Source organism: Balaenoptera acutorostrata, chromosome 17 (assembly GCF_949987535.1).
Source record: "Balaenoptera acutorostrata chromosome 17, mBalAcu1.1, whole genome shotgun sequence".
NCBI lineage: Eukaryota > Metazoa > Chordata > Mammalia > Artiodactyla > Balaenopteridae > Balaenoptera > Balaenoptera acutorostrata.
The window spans coordinates 40,169,884-40,195,362 of record NC_080080.1 but is presented as its reverse complement, the minus strand read 5'-3'; the positions used below and the strand labels follow the sequence as shown (position 1 = coordinate 40,195,362).

Here is a 25,479-nt window from a genome sequence, read left to right as displayed (position 1 = left end):
AGACACTTCATATAATCTGGACATTTTTCTTTCAAATTGTACTTTCCTGTGGACTCCATTTTTCTAACTTCTTTTGAAGTTTATAACCTGCATAGAGAAAAATGTATGCATCTTGATGAATGAACAGAATGAACACCCACGTGTAACCAGCGCCTAGAAAAGAATCATAGGCTTCTGTTTTAATTTCAGACATCTGGTGTCATTAGCTAATTCTTTCATTTAATTAATATTCATTGAGCATCTACACTGTGCTAAAAAGATGATGCAAGGTCAAGAGAATGAGAAGACACGCCACAGACTGGGGGATAATATTTGCAAAAAACATATTTGATAAAGGACTGGTATCCAAAATATACAAAGAATTCTTAGAACTCAATAATAAGAAAGCAAAAAACTCAACTAAAAGATGGGCCAAAGGCTTTAACAAAGAATATATATAGATGGCAAATGAGTACGTGAAGAGATGTTCCACACCATATGTCATCAGGGAAATGCAAATTAAAACAATGAGATACCACTACACACCTATTAGAATGGTGATAATCCAGAACACTGACAACACCAAATGCTGGTGAGGATGTAGAGCAACAGGAATTCTCACTCACTGCTGGTGGAAATGCAAGAAGGTATAGTCACTGTGGAAGACAGTTTGGTAGTTTCTTACAAAACTAAGCATATGCTCTTACCATACAATCCAGCATCACACTCCTAGGTATTTACCCAAAGGAGTTGAAAACTTAGGTCCACGTGAAAACCTGCACACAGATATTTATATCAGCTTTATTCGTCATTTTCAAAACTTGAAAGCAACCAAGATGTCCTTCAGTAGGTGAATGGATAAATAAACTGTAGTACGTCCAGACAATTCGGCATTAAAAAGAAATGAGCAATAAAGCCATGAACAGATGTGGAGAAACCTTAAATGCATATGACTAAGTGAAAGAAACCCATCTGAAAAGGCTACATAATGTATGATTCCAATTATATGACATTTTTTAAAAAGGCAAAACTATGGAGACGGTAAAAAAAAATCAGTCGTTGTCAAGGGTTAGGGGGAGGTGGATAAACAGGTGGAACAGAGAGGTTTTTAGGGCAATGAAACTACTATGTATGATGCTATAATGGAGGATGCATGTCACAATGTATCTGTCAAAACCCACGGAATATACCTCACCAAGATTGAACCTGAATATAAACTATGGACTTTTGTTGCTAGTGATGTGTCAGTGTAGGTTCATGGACTGTAACAATGTACCACTCTGTTGATGTTGACAATGAGGGAGCGTATTGTGAGGAATCAACACGGCTCCCTCAGGTGTGCCCTGAGGTGTCAGACCCAGCTCTGTGATGGCATCAGAGGGGCAAGCATCTGTTTCCATGCCCAGCTGCCTAGCAGGACTCCAAGCTCCCTGACAACACGAAATACATCTTCCTCTGAGGACAGGCTCAGTTTACACTTGTGAATAAAGTCCCTTCACATCAAATTTTACACTGCCGGTAAAACCTGCTTTGTTAGCTTACTGTGGAATACATTTGCTCCTCGTTATTCGTCGATCCTGTATTTTCAAATTTTCCTACTCACTGTAATTTATTTGTAACCTCACCAGCGCTTTTGCAGCCATTCACAGACATGTGCAGAGCAACGAAAAAATCGAAGCACTGATGCATGCCTGTGTTAGATGAACTTCATTCAGGCATGAGTTTTAGTACTGCTGGCTGTGAGTTCAATATTAATTAATCAACAGTATATACTCAGTAAGGTGTCAACAGTACATATCTATAAGGTTATGTACTGATCAGTTGATGAAAATGTGACCAGGGGCTTGCAGCAACCTAACCCTGCATTTCCCCTAGGAGCCCTGGTTCAGTATTTGCTAATTCAGTGTTTGTGGTGACTCTATAGAATGTAACTACTACGAATAATGACAATCAACTGTATTTGCTCTTTTACAAGGAGAAAAGGATTGACTCTCTTTACAGCAATTCTCTGACCATCACAAACAAGTGAGTTTATTTGGTCAACAAACAAGCTGTAGGGAATGACCAGTCCCCAGGTCCCTGAACTCATGGTCCTCCAGTGAGTACACACAGTTTACAACAATCTGCTCAGTTGTCCCTGGAACATTTTCCAGAAAAGTAAAAAGAGCAACCAAGTATCTTAATGCTTTCCAGCATATGGTTTTACCATGGGAAATCTAAACTTCACAGTAAAGTAAAAGCCAATTGTTTTCAACACTTAACTCTATTAGAAACATCATTATAAGTAATTGGTTTTTTAAACAACTATGAGAAAAACAAAATAACTTCTTACCTAAACCTCAGATCTGCAAAACTCTAAATGCAGATTCTTTATTAAAAAACAAATTAAGTATTAAAATGTAAATTGTACTGAAGTTCTGTAGAACTCATTAAAAGATTAATATTAATCAAAACAACTCTTTACGGCTCAATAAATGCAAATAAAGAGGCATCAAAATTTGTTACTTATAACTTGAATCTTGGGTCCATTAATTTTTTTTTAAATTTTTTAATTTACTTTTTTTTTTATATAGCAGGTTCTTACTAGTCATCAATTTTATACACATCAGTGTACACATGTCAGTCCCAATCTCCCAATTCACCACACCACCCCCACCCACCCCGTGGCTTCCCCCCTTGGTGTCCATACGTTTCTTCTCTACATCTGTGTCTCAACTTCTGCCCTGCAAACCAGTTCATCTGTACCATTTTTCTAGGTTTCACATATATGCGTTAATATATGATATTTGTTTTTCTCTTTCTGACTTACTTCACTCTGTATGACAGTCTCTAGATCCATCCATGTCTCAGCAAATGGCCCAATTTCGTTCCTTTGTATGGCTGAGTATCCATTGTATATATGTACCACATCTTCTTTATCCATTCGTCTGTCGATGGGTGTTTAGGTTGCTTCCATGACCTGGCTATTGTAAATAGTGCTGCAATGAACATTGGGGTGCATGTGTCTTTTTGAATTATGGTTTTCTCTGGGTATATGCCCCGTAGTGGGATTGCTGGGTCATATGGTAATTCTATTTTTAGTTTTTTAAGGAACCTCCATACTGTTCTCCATAGTGGCTGTATCAATTTACATTCCCACCAGAAGTGCAAGAGGGTTCCCTTTTCTCCATACCCTCTCCAGCATTTGTTGTTTGTAGATTTTCTGATGCCGCCCATTCTAACTGGTGTGAGGTGGTACCTCATTGTAGTTTTGATTTGCATTTCTCTAATAATTAGTGATGTAGAGCAGCTTTTCATATGCTTCTTGGCCATCTGTATGTCTTCTTTGGAGAAATGTCTATTTAGGTCTTCCGCCCATTTTTGGATTGGGTTGTTTGTTTTTTTTAATATTGAGCTTCATGAGCTGTCTATATATTTTGGAGATTAATCCTTTGTCCGTTGTTTCATTGGCAAATATTTTCTCCCATTCTGAGAGTTGTCTTTTCATCTTGTTTACGGTTTCCTTTGCTGTGCAAAAGCTTTGAAGTTTCATTAGGTCCCATTTGTTTATTTTTGTTGTTATTTCCATTACTCTAGGAGGTGGATCAAAAAAGATCTTGCTGTGATTTATGTCACAGAGTGTTCTTCTTATGTTTTCCTCTAAGAGTTTTACAGTGTCGGGTCTTAAATTTAGGTCTCTAATCCATTTTGAGTTTATTTTTGTGTATGGTGTTAGGGAGTGTTCTAATTTCATTCTTTTACATGTAGCTGTTCAGTTATCCCAGCACCACTTATTCAAGAGACTGTCTTTTCTCCATTGTATATCCTTGCCTCCTTGGTCATAGATTAGTTGACCATAGGTGTGTGGGTTTATCTCTGTGCTTTCTATCTTGTTCCATTGATCTATGTTTCTGTTTTTGTGCCAGTACCATATTGTCTTGATTACTGTAGCTTTGTAGTATAGTCTGAAGTCAGGGAGCCTGATTCCTCCAGCTCCGTTTTTTTCCCTCAAGACTGCTTTGGCTATTCGGAGTCTTTTGTGTCTCCATACAAATTTTAAGATTTTTTGTTCTAGTTCTGTAAAAAATGCCATTGGTAATTTGATAGGGATTGCATTGAATCTGTAGATTGCTTTGGGTAGTAGAGTCATTTTCACAATATTGATTCTTCCAATCCAAGACCATGGTATATCTCTCCATCTGTTGGTATCATCTTTAATTTCTTTCATCAATGTCTTATAGTTTTCTGCATACAGGTCTTTTGTCTCCCTAGGTAGGTTTATTCCTAGTTCTTTTATTCTTTTTGTTGCAATGGTAAATGGGAGTGTTTCCTTAATTTCTCTTTCAGATTTTTCATCATTAGTGTATAGGAATGCAAGATATTTCTGTGCATTAATTTTGTATCCTGCAACTTTACCAAATTCATTGATTAGCTCTGGTAGTTTTCTGGTGGCATCTTTAGGATTCTCTATGTATAGTATCATGTAATCTGCAAACAGTGACAGTTTTACTTCTTCTTTTCTAATATTTATTCCTTTTATTTCTTTTTCTTCTCTGATTGCCGAGGCAAGGAGTTCCAAAACTATGTTGAATAATAGGGGTGAGAGTGGACATCCTTGTCTTGTTCCTGATCTTAGAGGAAATGCTTTCAGTTTTTCACCATTAAGAATGATGTTTGCTGTGGGTTTGTCATATATTGCCTACATTATGTTGAGGTAGGTTCCTTCTCTGCCCCCTTTCTGGAGAGTTTTTGTCATAAATGGGTGTTGAATTTTGTCAAAAGCTTTTTCTGCATCTATTGAGATGATCATATGGTTTTTATTCTTCAATTTGTTAATATGGTGTATCACATTGATTGATTTGCATATATTGAAGAATCCTTGCATCCCTCTGGTAAATCCCACTTGATCATGGTGTATGATCCTTTTAATGTGTTCTTGGATTCTGTTTGCTAGTATTTTGTTGAGGATTTTTGCATCTATATTCATCAGTGATATTGGTCAGTAATTTTCTTTTTTTGTAGTATCTTTGTCTGGTTTTGGTATCAGGGTGATGGTGGCCTCATAGAATGAGTTTGGGAGTGTTCCTTCCTCCACAATTTTTTGGAAGTTTGAGAAGGATGGGTGTTAGCTCTTCTCTAAATGTTTGATAGAATTCACCTGTGAAGCCATCTGGTCCTGGACTGTTGTTTGTTGGAGGATTTTTAATCACAGTTTCAATTTCATTACTTGTGATTGGTCTGTTCATATTTTCTATTTCTTCCTGGTTCAGTCTTGGAAGGTTATACTTCTGTAAGAATCTGTCCATTTCTTCCAGGTTTTCCATTTAATTGGCATAGAGTTGCTCGTAGTAGTCTCTTAGGATGCTTTGTATTTCTGCGGTGTCTGTTGTAACTTCTCCTTTTTCATTTCTAACTTTATTGATTTGAGTCCTCTCCCTCTTTTTCTTGGTGAGTCTGGATAATAGTTTATCGATTTTGTTTATCTTCTCAAAGAACCAGCTTTTAGTTTTATTGATCTTTGCTATTGTTTTCTTTGTTTCTATTTCATTTATTTCTGCTCTGATCTTTATGATTTCTTTCTTTCTGCTAACTTTGGGTTTTGTTTGTTCTTCTTTCTCTAGTGCCTTTAGGTGTAAGGTTAGATTGTTTATTTGAGATTTTTCTTGTTTCTTGAGGTAGGCTTGTCAAGTTATAAACTTCCCTCTTAGAACTGCTTTTGCTGCATCCCATAGGTTTTGGATCATCGTGCTTTCATTGTCATTTGTCTGTAGGTCTTTTTTAATTTCCTCTTTGATTTCTTCAGTGATCTCTTGGTTATTTAGTAACGTATTTTTTAGCCTCCATGTGTTTGTGTTTTTTACGTTTTTTTCCCTGTAATTCATTTCTAATCTCATAGCATTGTGGTCAGATAAGATGCTTGATATGATTTCAATTTTCTTAAATTTACTGAGGCTTGATTTGTGACTCAAGATGTGATCTATCCTGGGGAATGTTCCGTGAACATTTGAGAAGAAAGTGTAATCTGTTGTGGTTGGATGGAATGTCCTATAAATATCAATTAAATCTATCTGGTCTACTGTGTCATTTAAAGCTTCTGTTTTCTTATTTATTTTCATTTTGGATAATCTGTCCATTGGTGTAAGTGAGGTGTTAAAGTTCCCCACTATTATTGTGTTACTCTTGATTTCCTCTTTTATAGCTGTTAGCAGTTACCTTATGTATTGAGGTGCTCCTATGTTGGATGCATATATATTTATAATTGTTATATGTTGGGAACCAGCTGCAAGCTGACATAGTCCTTGAAGCTTAAAGCATGGCAAAGTCCTGCTTAATTCCTGACAGGACCCGAAAGAGTTATTAGAGAAGATATGAGTCTTGGCCCGTGAGGTTGCTTGCGGTTTCTCTAACTATAGTTTGTCCTTGGCATATTTTGGTAATCACAGTCTGTTCTCACACATGTTTATATTCTGGTTCACAGAATGTTTTGTACTATAACTTCAACATTAAGGAAATACTGTCTGGTTCAGTCTCCTATGGGGTCACTGCTCCTTCCCCTGGGTTCCAATGCACACACTACTTTGTGTGTGCCCTCCAAGAGTGGAGTCTCTGTTTCCCCCAGTCCTGTCAAAGTCCTGCAATCAAATCCCACTAGACTTCAAAATCTGATTCTCTAGGAATTCCTCCTCCCCTGGCCAGACCCCCAGGTTGGGAAGCCTGACGTGGGGCTCAGAACCTTCACTCCAGTGGGTGGATTTCTGTGATATAAGTGTTCTCCAGTCTGTGAGTCACCCACCCAGCAATTATGGGATTTGATTTTACTGTGATTGTGCCCCTCCTACTGTCTCATTGTGGCTTCTCCTTTGTCTTTGTATGTGGGGTATCTCTTTTGGTGAGTTTCAGTGTCCTCCTGTTGATGATTGTCCAGCAGCTAGTTGTGATTCTGGTGTTCTCACAAGAGGGAGTGAGAGCACGTCCTTCTACTCCGCCATCTTGGTTCAGGGCCTATACTAGGGTCCATTAATTTCTAATGCTTTTTTTTTTTTTCCTAAAAAGACGTAATGAATGAGGGCAATAACTTTAAAAACAAACAGGAAAAATAAAAATTACAAACACAGCTATTGCAGTCATTCAACCAAATAGTTAAATGGTGTATTAGTTTCCAGTGGCTACTATAAACACAACTTGGCAGAGAGGAATCTATTCTCTCCCAGTTTGAGAGGACAGAAGTCTAAAACCAGTGTCACCGGGCTGAAATCAAGGTGTCAGCAGGGTCACAATCCCTCTAGAGGAGAAACTATTCTTTGTCTTTTCCAGCTTCTGGTGGCTGATGGCATTCCTTGGCTTGTGGCTTCATTACTTTTTGGTCACATTGCTTTCTCCTCTTCTGTGTCAGATCTCCTTCTGCCTCCTTCTTATCAGGATACATGTGATTGCATTTACAGTCCACCTGCATAATCCAGGATTATCTCCCCCCTTAATCACATCTACAAAGTCTTCTCTTTTTTTTGCCATTTAAGGTGACATTCACAGATTCCAGGGATTGGGACATAGATATCTTTGGGGATGGGGCATTATTTAGCTTTCCACAAGTGGTAAACCTAATATTAATTGTATCTATGCACCAGTAACCTAACATAATGAAAAACTCAGAGAGGTACCTATAAGAACACCCACCTCTGTCCCTGAGCCCCCATACTCCATGGTCAATTGTGATTCTTTTATAATAACAAAGATGATAAAACATTTATCAAGAATCTGCCATGTGCCTGCTCCTGTTGTAAGTTCCCATGCATTGCCCCCAAAGGATCCTCACAACTACCCAATGAGGTAGGACCACCATACTTCCACATTTTACACATGTGGAAATGGAGGAGGCTAAATCCATGTTGAGAAGCAGACCAGGGTGCAAAACTGGGGGCGTCCTCCTCCCATGACCCTGTCTCTGGTTCACTGGGAGTGCACCCGACGCCCTGGAAAGGAACGTCTCACGGGCAGGAGCATGTGCCGCTGCTGCAGGTGCCCAGAGAAACCACCGGCTGCAAAACTGGCTCGTGGACTCCAGCTCCAGGAGCGCCACGTTGCCCTAAAATAAAATACTATACTGAGAGAATGAGAGTGTCCCTTTAAATTTTAATGATAGTGTAGCTATTCAGGAGATCATTTTAAGTTTACATGAGCATTCAGGGGAATCTTACCTTTCTGAAGGTGAATGTAGCAGATCTAACTAATCATTCCCTTTGATTCTGGATCCTAGGATCCCGGGAATAGCTATCGATGAGCACAGGCGCTAACTGAGCCTGTGGGGGTTAATGATGTTCACGGAACTGAGGGCTGCAGAAGCTGCGGATTCTTTTATATTTTATTTTGGTGGTGCAGGAGAAGGAGGGACCAGGAAAATGCCTGTTATTAAGATAACCAGTGATATAAGCCAGACTTGCTGGTCAAATGGATTAAATGACCTATAAAATGATTTTTCTGAGCCAAACGGTCCACTCAGTGTCCTGGAACACACTATCTCCTAGCCTGTGCTCGCATTGCTCTTCTTGTCTCAATTCCCACCTCCTTTCTGGTCATCCATCATCACATATTGAACACTTAGTATATGCAGGGCATTGTGCTAGGTGCTGCCCATATGAAGGCAATTAAACAGGAGTCCTCCCAACAGTGGAATCTAGAATTAGGTAATGAAAAAAAGGTAGTCAGTTTATTCCAACTCTCTTAAACTGGTTAGAGTTATTCACTCATTTGCTCATTCATTCAACAAATATTTATTGGGCATCTTCTTTGTGCCAGGCATGAAGGAAGTAAAAAATAAAAAGGTATCTAACCCAGCCTGACAGAGAGGGTAGCTAATGCTTCTGGGAGGAGTTACAGACTTTGTTTAAGCTGAAAGATGGATGGGAATTATCTAGATCCAGTTAGAAGAGGGTTTTTCAGGCAGTGGAGATGCGTAAAGCGGGGTGTGAGGGGAGCAAGTAAGGAGTGGCAATGGATAAGGGTGAGGAGTTAGGGCCAGAACTTGGAGCAGCTGGAAGGTTATGTAAAGATTTCCAGACTTTATCCCAAGGCGGAAAAGGAGCTCTTGAAAATTTTTTATTTACATTACAAGAAGCACACAGGCTCTATACAATACATACAAACAGAAGTAAAAAGAGTACATTGTATATCTTCTACTAACTTGACGGTGCAAGAGTTACTGCCTTTTAAGTATATAATGTATCTAAAAAGAAGGAAAACAATAAAAATTTTTAAAAATTAATGCAGATTGTATCAATGTCAATCTCTTGATTGTGATACTGTACAAAAATTACCCAAGATATTACCATTGGAAGAAATCAAGTGAAGGGTATTATTATTACTGCTATTATTTCTCACAACAGTATGTGAATCTACAAAGATCTCAGAACAAACGTTTTTTTAAATGCACCACACACAAAAATAAAAAAGGCAAAGACATCTTCACGGGAAGGAGAATATTGATATAGTAAAACAACACAATGGAACCCACTGATAGCTTCTGAAAACCAATGAAAGCAATTCATCCTATGGAGCTTTAGAGATGACTAAAGGTTCAGCTGTGGGTCTGTAATCAGCATTTTCATTGCAAAAAAACCCTGGGAGTGCTCAGTGCACTGATACAGGAAGGAAAAATGGGATGGCTCAGATAGCAATGAAATGTTACTAAGAGGAGTAAGGTTGTGTGGTTGGGGAAAGAGGTGGCTGCTGACTATGATTCCTAAGTGGGTTTAGATGTGCCCAACGCCCAGCTTACTAGCAAATAAATTTATGTTCTTTCATTGGCTATTGTAGGATACAGTGCTCACCAGTGGCTTCCTCTCCTGCAGGAACTTCCAGTGATGTTTCTAGCAATGTTCCTTGGATACATACGGACACATGATATAAACCGCATAACGAAATAAACACAAATATGGAGTAGGACATGCTCAGGTCCTAATATTCAATTCATAAGACAAAACATCCTATCACAAACAAGTTAGAGCTTACCAGCCTCTTGAAAGGTTTTTAACAGTGGGAGTGATATAATCAAACTTGTCATTTAGAAGATCCCTCTGGCAGTGGTACAGACAACTTATTGGAGGGGGTGAAGATTCAAGGGAGAAACAGTAAGGACTTCCACTAAAGGGACAGGGGCAATGGAGAGGAGATAGATTCCAGAATTATTAAGGAAGCAAAAATCTCTATCTCAACCATAAGAAATCCCCAGTAGAGCTTGGCCCTTGAATCTGCTGGGGTCAAATTTGGCTGTAAAACAGAAAACTCAAAATAACAATTGTTTAAACAAGATAGATGTTTATTTCTCCTATAAAAAGAAGTCCAGAGATATCAGTTCAGATGTGGTCTGGCGGCTCCAGTGTCACTGTGGAGTCAGGTTCCTCCTGTTCTTCTGATCTACCTTGCAAGTACATAGCTTCTGTCTTCAAAGTTACCTTTTGGTCCGAGATGGCTGCCAGAGCCCATCTAACTGGTCCACACCACTGGTAGTGGAAAGGAAGAAGGGAGAAAGCTGAGCCATCAACTTCTGCAAAGGCTTCTCCAGATCTCCACACATATTGATGTTTATATCTCACTGGCCAAAACCAATGGCTATACCTACTAACGAGGATGACAGGAAAATAATATTTTCTAGCCCTGTTATCATTACCAGAATATCTGGAATGGATATTTGATGGATACTTAGCAGTCTCTGTCATAGCCATCAATCAAGTCCTTCAAGAGAAATAAACATCTATCTTGTTTAAACAATTGTTAGAGACACAGAGAAGGTGAGAATATCCTAGCCCTCCAGGGGATGAGTCACGGAGTTTGGTGGACACTGTGATGTGTCACCCAGGTCTCCTTCCATGAAGGACTTTTGCCTCAGCTGCAGAGGCAACAGAGAGCTTTCATCTGCCAGCCCCTTCTGAGAGCCTCCGCACCCAAGGAGCCTAGACTGCTTATGTTCAATGACCTTCAATACAGGAATATAAGATGGACATCTTCATCCAACTGAGGACAACTCAGAAGAACTATGCTAGCTCCAGCTCTTTCCTTGGAGTTGGCTAAGGCTACTGTCGGGTTACACTGTAGTTTGAATTTTCAAGCTGGAATCTAAACTCCACAAAAAAAACAACAAAGTTCCCTTCTCTCGCCACAAATTTCTCTCTTTTCCAGAAGTGACTCCTACTTCCTTGCCCTCCCTTCCACAGCATGGATGCCATGTTCACTCTTTAATAAACCTCCTGTGTGCCAATCTCCAACTCAAGAGTCCACTTCTCAGGCCAGCCAGTGCGGCAAGGAGGGAGGGTGTATCTACCTGAGGTGCCAGAAACTCTGGAAGGAGGCGAAACGTTCACATTTATTGAAAGTAAAGTGGGCTGAAAAGATGGAGACATGCCACTGTATGCACATTTCCTTTTTTCTGTCTCTTGCTTGCTTCTCACGGTTGTCAGTGCACACGTCTATAGCATCCGTTACATCGCTTCCAATGTGTAACTATCCATCTAGGTTTGGATAACCAGATCCTCAAACTTGTTAAAACTGTGTGTAAAGAAAAGAAAATGGCTGTTGGGTGAGAGCTGGGTCTTCCTAGATGGAAAGTGCCTGAGTGCCCACATGGTAGGACTTCCAGTATCTCCAGCTACGCTTATTAGAGCCTTTTTTAAATTTTTATTTTTTGGTTTCTTTCTTGGTTCTTGGCTAGGTTCCAGATAGGTGAGATGGGACTCTAAATGCAATAAATAAGAGAGGGAAAAATTACTCTAACTTTGTGGCATTTTTGGTTCTAACTCAGAAGCCAATTTTCCTTACTCTGTCTGGGGCTTATAGAATTTAGCCTAAAACAGCCTGTCATCATAGACACCCCTTCCTCTGGCATTCCATCTGCCCATTTGTGAAAGCTGGTCCACACAAACGTTCACTCAGGATGAAAACAGACCACCTAGGCACCCAGTTGTGTGTGAGGGGTGCTCATGACCATGGAGGAAAATGTCCCAGAGGGGCCAGAACTGCATCATCACCCAGTTCTCAGGCAAGGAGTCCTACCCCCAAAACACTCACTCTTCACCAGTGTGTACAGGGGACCGGCAAACATTACACTGCACCCAAAACTTCACAGTCAGAAATGTTTTTTCATTTCCATGACTCAGAGCAAACGTTATTCATATAGTGCCTCTGAATACACCCACTTCTGGAAAAAAAGAGAAATTTGTGGCAAGAAAAGATAACTTTGCCATCATTTCTTCCCAGAGTTTAGATTCTGGGTTAGGAAGCATCAGCTGCTAGTGACACAAGCCTGCGTGCTATGTGGCTTTTGAGGTTTGCCTGCTCACAGATCTCTCTGGCTCGTCCCACTTGTCTCTGTCAACAATTGACACTGTGGTCTTTATTTATCTGGATTTTTAAAAATTGAATTTGTGATAGCACCTTTTCTCACAAAAGCACTTTTCAGGCAAGCAGTCCATAGCAGTTTCCTCCCAGTTTATTTTAGGGAAAAGTGCAAGGAGAAGATCCTCTTCCTTTGAAAAACCCTAACTAAACTCACACAAGTCTGTAAATATATTTTCTCAGAGACTTTTATTCATCTTTGAATCTTCCAGGGTCTGACACCTGGAGTACAATAGACACTAAATGTTTGTTGAATGAATAAATGAATGAGTGAATGAAAGAAACAAATGACAATTACTGAGTGAATAAATGAATGTGAGCTCAAGAAGCTTACTGGTAGGAGGATAAAATTCATTCCTGAAAGGTATAACACAGGAAACACTGGATGCTGTGAGAAGGTGGGAGGGAATGGTCACATCAGGTGAGATGAGTGATGTTCAGTCAGGCTGTATCTGGTAGAGTCGCCAGGAGGGCCTTACAAATCCCAGAGCCCAACCTGTTAAATCAGAATCTTTCAGGGTGGACCCACGCATTGGTGTTTTTTTAAAGCTCCTCAGGAGATACCAATGTTCAGCCAGAGTTGAGAGCCACTGGGACATGAGGATCAGAAAGAGATTCACAAAGGAAGTGGTTTTTTAAAACAACCTTTAAGGATGGATAGAGTTTTGACTTGTAGAAATGAGCAGGAACTAGGGAAGATGTCCTGACCTCCCTTCCCTCCCAACCACAATTCCAGAGTGTCTATCCTACCTAATCCAGACAGATGCTGGCAACTGGTAAGGGCGCCTGTGCAGTTAAATGACTTTTTCCCCTCTGGGCCATCTAAGAGCCTGGCCACTAGTGTCTGAAGGACTTAGGAAAGGGTCTGAACACTGAGGATCTAGGGGGAGCTGGTCTGAGGGACTGCCCACCCTGGGGCATGTCTGTATCCACTGGTATATTCCAACTCAAGAGCTGAAAAGGGAAGTTAGTGATTTCATCCTTGAGGTTGGGATCTCATGAAAAGATGGGATCTCATGAAAAGATCTCATGAAAAGATGCTCCACTGGCAGCCCCTGCAACAGAGACCACAGGGCCTTCCACTACTCTCAGAAGTGATGCTGCAGAAGGCTCTTAGCAACTATACCCAAACCCCAAGGATTAAACAAAGAAAAATAATACATCAGAGAAGGACAACAGCTAGAGAGAGAGAAATAATAAACAAAGCAATCAAAACATAAAAAATAAAGACTTGTAAAATTTTAGAGCTACTGGAGGAGATCGTCTACAAACTATACAAAAAAATAACAGTAATAAGAGGTGCTGAGGAGATTTTTAAAACACCTGCAGAAGACAGCCTAGAATTTAAATAGGCAAATGTGATTTTCAAATTAAAACAAATTCAGTTAAGTAAAGAGTAGGATAGTCAGTGTTGAGGCTCAATTCAGGGCCTAGAGGATCAAGTGGAAGAAACAACTCAAACCACAGAACTGATGGCTTCCATAGGGAAAACAGCAATTCCAGAAGGAGAAGGAGGAACAGCTGGAGAGAGGCAACAAACAATGATGCAAGAAAATTTGGTACAGATGAGGAAAGATCACTACCTGTCTTACAAGTTTTCACCAAATTCTACACCCAGGTGTATCTTGGTAAATTTCCAAATTCCAAAGGTAAAGCAATAAATCTTTCAGGTTTACAGGTAAAAAGAACAAGAAAGGAGAATCACATTGGCACTCAGCTCTGCTGCACTGAAAACTAGGAGAGTAACATTTACAGACTTTTGAGAAAAAGAACTGCAACCTAGGATTCCTCTGCTGGTCAAGTTAGCCTTCCTCTGTCAATGAGAAAGAAAGATATTTGGGGCGTGCAAGAATTCAGAGAATATATTATTCCCACGCCCTATCTGGGGAAAATACTAAAGAAAGGGCTCTAATTAACCAACAAATGAATCATAGCAGAGACCTCAAGATCAGGAAAAAAGAATAAGTAAAAGGAAAGAGTAGTGAGCTATGATGCTTGCTATTTATGTAAATATGTGTAATATCTAAATCCATAACAGTAGGTTGCCTGAGAATGTGTAATATAAATTCTAAATGAGGATTCTTGAAATAGGCAAGGAACATTCCAAGGAAATTCTAATAATAATAATAATCCAGAATGAAAAACTCTTTTGTATCTCAGCAAAACCCAGAAGTGGGAGACAGATGAGGCAACAAAGCAAAAGCGTTTATTATATCTCTTCTGGAGAGAGAAAGGGGAAGGAAGGAGGAAGATAAAGTCTTCTAAAAGAGAATTAGTAAACATGAAAGCGGAGTGAACTAAATAGAAAAGAAAATCATATGAGACACTACTGAACAAATCCAAAAGCTTGTTCTTAAAAAGTTCAGCGAAATTGATAAACCCTTCCCTAGTCTGTTTAAAGAAAAGTGAGAACAAAAAAATAAACAAGAACACTCCCCAGACGTGAGAGCCCAGACCCACCTGCCCGCCAGCCTCTGCCCTGGGACTCAGGGGCTCAGGGATGGGCTGGGTCGGGATGCCCCACCCTTCCCCACACGTCCCGTCCCCCCATGTCCCAGATTTGTCTCAGCCGCGTAGCCAACGTTGGATCAAAAGCTGCAGATGACATCAATGGTCCCAAGAGCGTTGCTCTAATTAAGAATAATACAATAGGGCTTCCCTGGTGGCACAGTGGTTGATAATCTGCCTGCCAATGCAGAGGACACGGGCTCGAGCCCTGGTCTGGGAGGATCCCACATGCCGCAGAGCAACTGGGCCCGTGAGCCACAACTACTGAGCCTGCGTGTCTGGAACCTGTGCTCCGCAACAAGGCCGCAATAGTGAGAGGCCCGCGCACCGCGATGAAGAGTGGCCCCCGCTTGCCACAATTAGAGAAAGCCCTCGCACAGAAATGAAGACCCAACACAGCCATAAATTAATTAATTAATTAATTTTTTTAAAAAAAGAATAATACAATAATTTTGGACGATTAAAAAATAAATAAATAAAAAATAAACAAGAACACCTGAAACACATAATGTTCTGCATCAATTATACCTCAATTTAAAAAAATAGACAAAATTGGGAGTGAAAAAAGAGCCATATCACAGAAACAGAAGAGATTAAAATAATTATAAGAATTTATTATATGCTAATTCTATGAAAATAAATTTGAAGATCTAGAGGAAATTACCAAAATTAATCCAAGTGAAAACCTGAATAACAATTTTAGTGGGAGAGAAAAGAAAGGTTGTTAAATATCAACCATTAACAAGGGTATCAGGACAGATGGTTTAACAGCTCAGCTTTCTAATCTTCAAAGAATAGATAATATCAGTGTTAATTAATTTATTCTAGACCATGGAAAAAATTGAAAGCTTCTCTATTTATTTTATGAAGCAAGCATGATTTTAATGCTAGATAAAATATTAACAGGGCTTCCCTGGTGGCACAGTGGTTGAGAATCTGCCTGCTAATGCAGGGGACACGGGTTCGAGCCCTGGTCTGGGAAGATCCCACATGTCGCGGAGCAACTAGGCTCATGAGCCACAACTACTGAGCCTGCGCATCTGGAGCCTGTGCTCCGCAACAAGAGAGGCCTCAATAGTGAGAGGCCTGCGCACCGTGATGAAGACTGGTCCCCGCTTACCACAACAAGAGAAAGCCCTCGCACAGAAACGAAGACCCAACACAGCCAAAAATAAATAAATAAATTAATTTAAAAAAAAAAAAGCCAGTGGACATGACTCATACTATACCCAAATAGCCGAAAGGCACTTTAAAAAAAAAAAAATTAACAAATAGAATCTAGCTATGTGGCAAAAAAAATAATACACTGTAACTAAGCAGAGTTTATTCTAGGATTACAAAACACAACACCAAGAAATCTATCAACATAAATATTTCATCAATAAACTAAAAGTGAAAAACCATACCCTATAAATAGTTCCTGAAAAGGCATTTGATAAAATTCAGCAGCCATCCATATTAAAGCTTTAAGGAAAATAAGAATGAAATGATAGTTGTTGTATATAATAAAGTCTATCAAAAAGCAATAGCCAATATCATTCTCATTGGTCAAACACCAAAAGCACTTCAATTAAAATCAAATCCAGACAAAAATGCCCACTATTGCCACTGCAACTCAACATTTTCTTCAAGATTCAGAGATTGAAACAAATGTCATAAGGTAAGAAAATAAACTGATTAGTACAAGCATGTGAAAGAAGAAATAAAGTATTGGAATATTTCTTTTTGCTCATGGTTTTATCTCTTCTTTTCAGATTTATGCCTGCTGTTAATGTTCCTGTTTAACATTGCCTTGGAGGTTTTTAGAAAATACAATAAGAACATAAAATTAAGTAACTGACATAAATATTTGATAATATTTTCTTCCATTGACCACATGACTGCATTCCTAGAAAACCCAGGAAACTCTAGTTTTAAAAAAACACTCAAATTAATGAAGAATTTGGTAAGGTGACAAATTTTACAGAAACGCATACAAAAATTAATCACTTCTCTATACTATAGCATGTTCATCTAAAAATAGAAATGAGAAAAATATTCAATTAATTATAGTGACAAAATCTATAAAATATTGAGGGATAAATATAAAAGAAACATAAGACTATGGAAAAAAACCTTATGAAAAAAACCAAAACAAAATCTGAAGAAATTTTAACACCAAACAATTTGTTCAGAGGAGTTAATATCTTAACAAATTCCTTCTCCCCGCAAATATAAATGTAATACAATGCCAATTATAATCCCAGTAGTTTGTGGGTTGTTTTTTTTTTTTTTGGCTGGGGTTTTAATAGGAACTGCGTTATATTTGTATATCACTTTGGGGAAAATTAGTTATCTTTACTATGTTGAGTCTCTCAATCCACAGCCACGGTCCCCCCTTTCATTTATTTAGATCTTATTTAGATTTCTCTCCACAGTACTAGTAGATTTTTTGATAGTAAGTAAATTGGTTTTGAAGTATAGCGTACATACAGAAAAGTGCCAAACCTTAAGTGTGCCCATGTAACTAACATCCCCATAAAGAAATATAACATAACCAGCACTCCTTAAGTTCCCCATCCCGTCCCCTCCAGTGTCCCCCAACACCAAGGAGAAACCACCTACTATCTTGACTTCTAATACCATAGACTTACTTTGCCTCCAACAGGTTTTGTTTTTTAATTGGATAAAATGTGCTTAGAACTTACACAGACAATAAATGTTCAGAAGATAAGAAAAATAGGAAAAAGAATAACAGTAAGAGACGTCTAACCTTATCAGTATCAGAGCACTCCAAAAAGTTATAGTAATTAAATCATTGTGTATTAGTACAGGAAGAGACCAACAGTGAGAGGTACAGAATAGGGGATGAAAAAAATCAATCCCGGTACATGTGAGCATTTAATACAAAGCTGATACTTCAAGATAGCAGGGAAAGAATAGATTATTTAATAAATGATACTAGCTCAACTTACTAGAACAAGTTGAATCCCATCTTATGCTATATACAAAAACAAATTTTAGACATATATAAGACTTGTTACATTTGTATAAAATAAAACAATAAATAGCTTAGAAGAAAATCTAGGTAAATACATGGGTTGGGGAATCTTCTTTTCAGAACAGGAAACCCAGAACCTCTGAAACAAAGACATATTTGACTTAAATTGAAAATGCCACTAAGATAATAGGTAAGTGATAGATTTGGAGGGAAAAAGTTTTACAGATGACAGACAAATGATAAATAACAATACTATAAAAAGAGCTCCTACAAATTGCCCAATCAAAAAATGGGCAAAGATTATGAATAGATAATTCACAGAAAAGCAAATCCAAATTCTCAACAAACTTGAAAAGATGCTCAAGCTCACCAGTAGTCCACAAACTGCAAATTAAGTTTACAATGAAATATCACTTTACGACGATCTGAATGGAAAATATTAAAACAAGAGTGACAGCGACTGTTGCTAGTAGGGGTGTGGGTAAAGCATTCTCCATATTTTACTACTGAAAATATGATGTTTGGGTCTTTTTGAAAGCAATCTGGAAATATATAATTAATTTTAAAATACACATGCCCTTCAACCTTGGAATCTATTCGGTAGAAGCAAAAGCATCAGTACATAAAGATACAGGCTTAAGAATATTTATTGCTTCACTGTTTGTACTGACAGAAACGTAAAACAAAAAAAAATGTCTTTCAAGAGAAAGATAAATAATGGATAAATTATGAAAGAGTTTCATCATGAATTATTATGTAAGCCAACACAAAACGATGAATTAGAACCATACCAGGTGACAGAGGGATTTCCACAAGGTATTTTTGAGTGAGAAATCGAATATGTACAAAATCCATGATCTAATTTTTCCAGAGAAAGCAATGAACTCCCCCAAACCCTACATATACAGAGATTGTATCTATTTATCATCTATCATCTATCTGATAGATATATAATCTATATATCTATGTGTATATAATCTTATATCATTATATGAAGATGGAGAAAGTTAAAAGGCTATTAGCACCTGGTCATCTGGGGTAAGGGACTGGGGGAGAGAGCGGGTGGGGTGGATACTTGAGAGGACTAAGAAATGAGAAGTTGCAGGGAATATATGGATGGGAGTGAGTAGTTCCACTTATCTGAAGGGTACCTCAAGGATTCTGGGTATACTCAAAGTTTGAACTCCAAAGCTGCTGGTGGGGGCCTTTCCTGGAGGATACTAAGGCCAGACCCTCCTTAGGGGATGTGGGTACAGGACACATCACAGAGAATGCCTCCTGTCCCTCCCAACATCTGACCCGGTGAAATCATGTCATGACAAATACCAAGGCCACTGTGAGGAACCCATAGTCTGGGATGTGCAGGACCTAATGCTGTGTTTAGGGTTAAGTGTTCCTGCAGGCCTCCTGCCAGGGGGCAGTGGGGTAACCGTGGGATCACTGTATGTGTATATGGAACCCAATAACCCTCAGGGACCTTATGGCCTAGTTTGGGTAGGTCAAAGTCCTACCAAAGTCCACAACTCAAGTTATTAAGAACAAACCCCAAGAGATTTTCACTTACTTCTCTTAAAGAACATGAAGGGATCCAATTCCTATTCCATATCGACCATCTTAAACTACCCTTTCTCAGGGTTTTACTTTGAGGTGATGAAAATGTTTCAGAAACAGATAGATAGGTGGTGGTTCCACAACATGGTGAATGTAGCTAAACGCCACTGAATTTTTCACTTTAAAAAGGATAATTTTATGTTATGTGAATTTCACCTCAATAAATTATTTAGAAAAAAAAAAGCCTTTTCTCTCCCAGCCTAAAACTTATTTTATATCTTACTTTCAACTCTACCAAAAACGTTGCTGAAAGCCCAGTCCGCAAACCCCTCCACTTTAGTTCCTTTTCTCTTCCCTCCTGTTTCTTGTAGTCCTGTCTGCACCCATCCCTCTATCCCATGACTCAAAATCCCAGGAGACAGGCTGGCAAACATGGAATTCCACATGTGGGTGAGGAAAGAGGGGAGCTGAGGGGGGAAAGACACATTTTCCTTTAACAGGTGGTGGGAATGGGCGAGCCGAAGGCTGGTATTACTCATTAGTAAGTTTTGCCCCTTTCACATATCGGAGTATAAGGCAATTTGGGTACCAGCCGCCCTCATCAGCCTGCCTTCCCCCACACTGTGAGTCGCTGCCCCCGCCTGTCACGACAGCTTGTTCTCAGCCCCCCAAAGCCAAGGCCCTGTGACTGGGAGCCCCCATCTAAAGGTTACTTTTGGATGGGGATAGGGAACCTCCCTCCTTTGGTGGGAGGGAGTCAGGGAGGGAGGGACGGATGGGAGAGCTCCACTGGGCAGCACGCAGTCTTGCAGAACAGGTGGTTTTGTTTATTTTTCTCCATTCCATTTACAAAATTGTACCCTTTCCTAAAACAGCCTCAGGACTCGAGCACAACAAGTACAGGCACAGTGAGATGGCATTTAATTAAAATACAGAAATTTAAGCAGTCAACACCATGATGGAGCAGCAGAAATTGCCGCAAAGTAAACATCCAAGCAGCCACTGAGAGGACAGGACAGGAGACAGGCATGTCCCAGCTCAGCCCCTCACCCTGCTCACCCAGGGCAGGGCCGACAGGCAGGAACAGGCCAGTCCAGAGGGTCTGGGCCCCCAAGTCTCCAGAATGCGCAACTCCAGCCCCTACCTCAAATGAAGTTGGGTTTCCCTGGGCTATTTTATGGGTTAACTATGGTTTTAGGGAATCAATCTGTTAATATTACTAATACCAAAAAAAAAAAAAAAAAAACACTTCTGAAAGTCATTATGGTACAGCACAAAGAGCTTTCTACTCCATTAACTCCCACCCACTCGTTTTTTTTTTTTTTTTGAGCCAAGTTAACTTAGGTTCAAATCCTGGCTCTGTCACTTACCAGCTGTGTTGAACTTGCACAAATCACGTAAATTCTCCAGGCTTCTGTTTGCTCATCTCTGGGGCAAGGTCAGAGCGATATCACTGGTTTACTGGGAATCTCAGTTCACTGGGGTCATAAACATGAAACGGTTTATTTTTCCTGAAATTGCTCCCAAACTCTCAAACCCCCCATTTCTCACTGGGTAGCAGCTCCTTTGCGTGACAGATCAGCCCAATTCCATAGTGTTTCAGTCACCTTTTATCATTAAACGGTTATTTTCGTTCCTTAAGATTCTGCCCTGTTCATTTTAAAATTTCAACCTTCTGTCCATTTCCAGTACTTTTCCTTCCCTCTTAAAACTGCAGAATGCCAATGAAATTAGCGTTCTAGATAAATAACGTTTTCATCTAAGTACCTCTCATTTTGTTTGCTAAATCTGGCAACCCTCCACCGTCTCCCAAGCACAGGCTTTAGGGAAGTGGTTCCCAATTCAGGCTGCTCATTAGAAATGTCAATGCCTGGGTTCCGTTCCAGACCAGTTAAATCGGAATATCTGGGCATACCAAGCATTTTTTTTTTTTTAAGTTTCCCCGAGGGACCGGAACGTGCGCTCGGGCCTGACGGCAGCGCTTCGGAGGGGGGGTCCGGCTTCTTCCCGTTCTAGCAACGCCTCCCGCTTCCCAGCATGCACTGCTGCGGCGTGGGGGGCGGAGGACGGAGAGGCCGGTCGCGTTTTACGAGACTGTCGCTTGTAAGCTCGTAACCCTCTCCGCTGGTCACGACAGCGCCTCCACTTGACACCGACGGGCCCTTTGTTCCCAGTGTTTGGGCAGGCATCCGAATGCGGGCTCTCCTGTTACGCGCTCTGGAGGGCTCCGTGAGGGTCTTCCTTCTGCCGGCTCCCTGGTGTGGAGACGAGGCTTCAGCTTGCCTCCAAATCAGCCCTCTGTCGGAAGTAACCCCCGCCCCGACAGCTTCCTGCAGCTGAGAGCCCCCCCTCCCGCCCCTAGGCGCCCTTCCAAGGGGAGGGTACTGGCAGGATAGCTTAAACCACACTGCCTCCTACAGGCCAAGGTGACCTACAGGGCTCGTCTCAGCAAGCCGGCACTTAGCACCTGTTGTTCTCAGGTGAGGGTCCAATTCCAGCACCTCCCTCTGCACCCACCACCATGTTACCCTCGTAATAACTCATGTTTGTTGAGATTCTGTGGGTGCCTGGCACTGTGCTCAGCTATTTATCTCCTTTAATCCTCGAAAACAGGGTGGGGAGATAGGATTCATTTCCCCACTTTTCCGATAAGAAATTGTGGCTAAGACAGTTTAAGTAATTTGCCGAAGGTCATACAGCTAATGAGAATCAGAGTTCAAATTTGACTCCAAAACCTTGCCTTTACCGCTATAATTTATAATAGTCCTACTGTAATGTAATTTATGAAACTTATCTTGGTTTCTGGTACACAGCAGCCACTCAATAAATACTAGTTCTCTTCCTAGATAACCTCATACTGGAAATCTATCATCAAGTACAGTTTTATAACGTTCAGTCCAAGTTACTTGGAAACAATGTCAAGCTTTGTTTCATCATCCCCATGTATTAATCTATTAACTAATTCACTCTTTTAAAACATATACTATGTGTCAGGTTCTGTGCTAGTACCAAGAGAGAGAACAAGAAAAATTTAGTATTAGTTTCTCTTGGCTGCTGCTACAAATTACCGCAAACTCGGTCACTTAACAGAAATTTATTATCTCACAGTTCTGGAAGCTGGAAGGCTGAAATCAAGATGTTGGCAGGGCGACACTCCCTCTGAAGATTCTAGGGGAACATCTCCTTGCCTCTTGCAGTTTATGGTGGCTCAAGGTGTTCCTTGGATTGTGGCTGCATCACCCAATCTCTGCCTTGGTCTTCACATGACCTTTTCCTTGTGTTTATGTCTTCTCCTCTTGTGTCTATAAGGACACTTGTCATTGGTTCTGGGACCCACCCACGTAATCCAGGATGATCTCATCGCAAGGTACTTAATTACATCTGCAAAGACTCTTTTTACACATAAGGTCACATTCACAGGTTCCAGGAGTTAAGATGTAGATATATCTTTGGGGGGCAGGGTAGGGTACTATTTAACTCAATACAAAATTATAATGCAGTGTGTTGGAAAGAACTTGTTTGGTCTTTGGAGTGAAAAATACATGTGTTCAAATTCCACCCATGCCATTAGCTCAGGCAAATTACTCAAATTTTCTGATATGTTAGTTTGGGTCTTCTGAGAAGAAGATGCCACCTGGAATTAGATGTGCAAGAGGTTTATTGTAGGAAATGCCTGTGGGATTCCTCAGGGATCCTCACTTGCTTCTCACTGGATAGACTGTTCTGCATGATTATATCTAGCTGCAAGGGAGTCTAGAAAGATAAGTTTCCAGGCTTTATTGTACAGACAGGCAAGGGGGAAAGGGAATTTTGAGTATCTGATCCATAATACCTGCCAAGATAATACAATAATAGTGTCCACAGTGTCTGTGGCATGACATTTGGAAACTCCAGTTCCTATCATGGAAGCAAAGTGCTTAAATCCAACTAAATCTGTGTTTGGGGATGAGGGAGAGGTCATCAAAGTGACTCTTGGAAGTGCATTGCTTTGCCAGATGAATGAGGGCATTTCAGGCAGAAGGTGTGCATATGCAGATCTGTGGGTCAGAAGGGCCTGCTGAAGAAATGGCCAGCAATTTGGAAAAGTTAGACCATAACTAATGAGGTAGAGAGTGTTGAAAAATGATGAAAAACACATGTCCCATATCAAGGCATTTGGATTTTATGCTTTTGATTTTGATTGTGTAGTTTTATTCAATAAAAATCTTTTTTGGAGGGTACACCCCTAGTGTATATTTATTTATTTATTTACCTATAATTGATATACTGCACTCATATGCCAGGTGGGTTATAAGTTGCACACTAGAGTATAAGCTCCCTGAGGGCAGGGAATTATTCTTTTATTCACTGCCTATCCCCAGTACCTAGATGGCCCCTGGCACAGAAAAATACTTAATAAATACTTATTAATGACAGAATGAAAATTTAATAGAAATTGTAATTCTAGATTTCTTCTTGCACCCCATGGATCATCTTGTTACACTTGGGATGCATGCAACCTCCCCTGGATTTCAGCAGTGTGAGTAATAAGAGTTTCTGAAGGGTTTGAAACAGTAACATGATGAGATCTCAGAAATATGATTCTGGAGTGGTGTGGAGGAGACCAGAAGGCAAGTTAGCAGGTAGACTAGAACATTAGTTCCTGAACCTCTAGGATTTCATGGACCAGTAATGGTAGTAACAGTAGTATCATCAACTATTATTTTTTTCAATTTGTCAGCTTTTTTTGTTTTTGCTAAATAAGGATTAAGGGGGAAAAGATTATTTGAGATTTTATTTTTAATGAAACACATTTTCATACCAAAAATGTATGAAGGACAATCTCAGATTAGAGGTGAGTTCTTTTTTTAATAGATTTTTTTAAATTGTGGTAAAATATACATAACACAACATTTACCATCTTGACCATTTTTAAGTTTACAATTCTGTGGCGTTTACGTATATTTGCATTGTTCTGTAACCATCACCACCATCCATCTCCAGAATGTTTTCATCTTCTCCAACTGAAAGTCTATACTCCTTAAACACTAACTCCCCTTTCTCCCATCCCTTCATCTCCTGGCGGTCACCATTCTATTTTCTGTCTCTAGAAGTTTGAGTCTTCTAGGTACCTCATACAAATGGAATCATATAATATTTGTCATTTAGAGACTGGCTTACTTCATTCAGAATAATATCTTCAAAGTTCATCCATGTTGTAGCATGTGTCAGAATTTCCTCCTTTTTTAAGGCTAATATTCCTTTTGTGTATATTCCATATTTTGTCTATTCATTTATCTGTCAGTGGACAGTTTTTTCCCACAGAATTACTGGATCATAATTCCATGTTGATAATTCTATGTTTAATTTTCTGAGGAACCGCCATACTGTTCTCCACAGTGGCTGCACAGTTTTACGTTCCCACGGGCAATGCACAAGGGTTCTACTTTCTCCATATCCTTACCAACAGTTGATATTTTGTTTTGTTTTGTTTCATTTTTTTATAACTGCCATCTGAATGAATGTGAAGTGATATCTCATTGTGGTTTTAATTTGCATTTCCCTAATGATTAGTGATACTGAGAATCTTTTTATGTGTTTATTGGCCATTTGCATATCTTCTTTGGAAAAATATCTGTTCAAGTCCTTTGCCCATTTTTTACTCTAGTCATTTTGTTATTGGATTGCAGGACTTCTTTATATATTCTGGATATTACTCTCTTATCAGATAAATGATTTGCAAATATTTTCTCCCATTCCGTGGGTTATCTTTTGCTCTCTCAATAGTATCTTTTGATGCACAGAAGTTTTCTATTTTGATGAAGTCCAATTTTTATCGATTTTTTTCCTTTGTTGCCTGTGCTTTTAGAATCATATCCAGGAAATTGTTGCTAAATCTAATGTCATGAAACTTTCCCGTGTGTTTTCTTCAAAGAGTTTTCTGGTTTTAGATCTTACATTTAGGCCCTTGATCCATTTTGAATTAATTCTGGTATATATTGTAAGGTAAGAGTCCAACTTCATTTTTTGAGTTTTTTATTTTAAATAAATTTAGACATATCTAGAAACTCACTGCATTGTCTTTAATTTTCTTTTTCCCTGCAGATTGGTGCAAACTT

General features: G+C 39.6%; 1 long non-coding RNA gene across 5 annotated transcripts in view; it reads right to left on the bottom strand.

Annotated features, from left to right (window-relative positions):
• The window catches only part of LOC103001419 (uncharacterized), a 63,176-nt gene extending 41,518 nt beyond the window's left edge, over nt 1-21,658 (bottom strand). For 4 of the 5 annotated variants that reach the window (XR_009005764.1, XR_003622673.2, XR_009005765.1 and 1 more), the window contains exons 1-2: nt 21,297-21,658; nt 20,752-20,859 (exon numbers count right to left, since the gene is read on the bottom strand). This is a non-coding gene — a long non-coding RNA (uncharacterized LOC103001419). The other variant, XR_009005766.1, reaches the window with a different exon arrangement.
• Between the last annotated feature and the right edge of the window lie 3,821 nt (nt 21,659-25,479).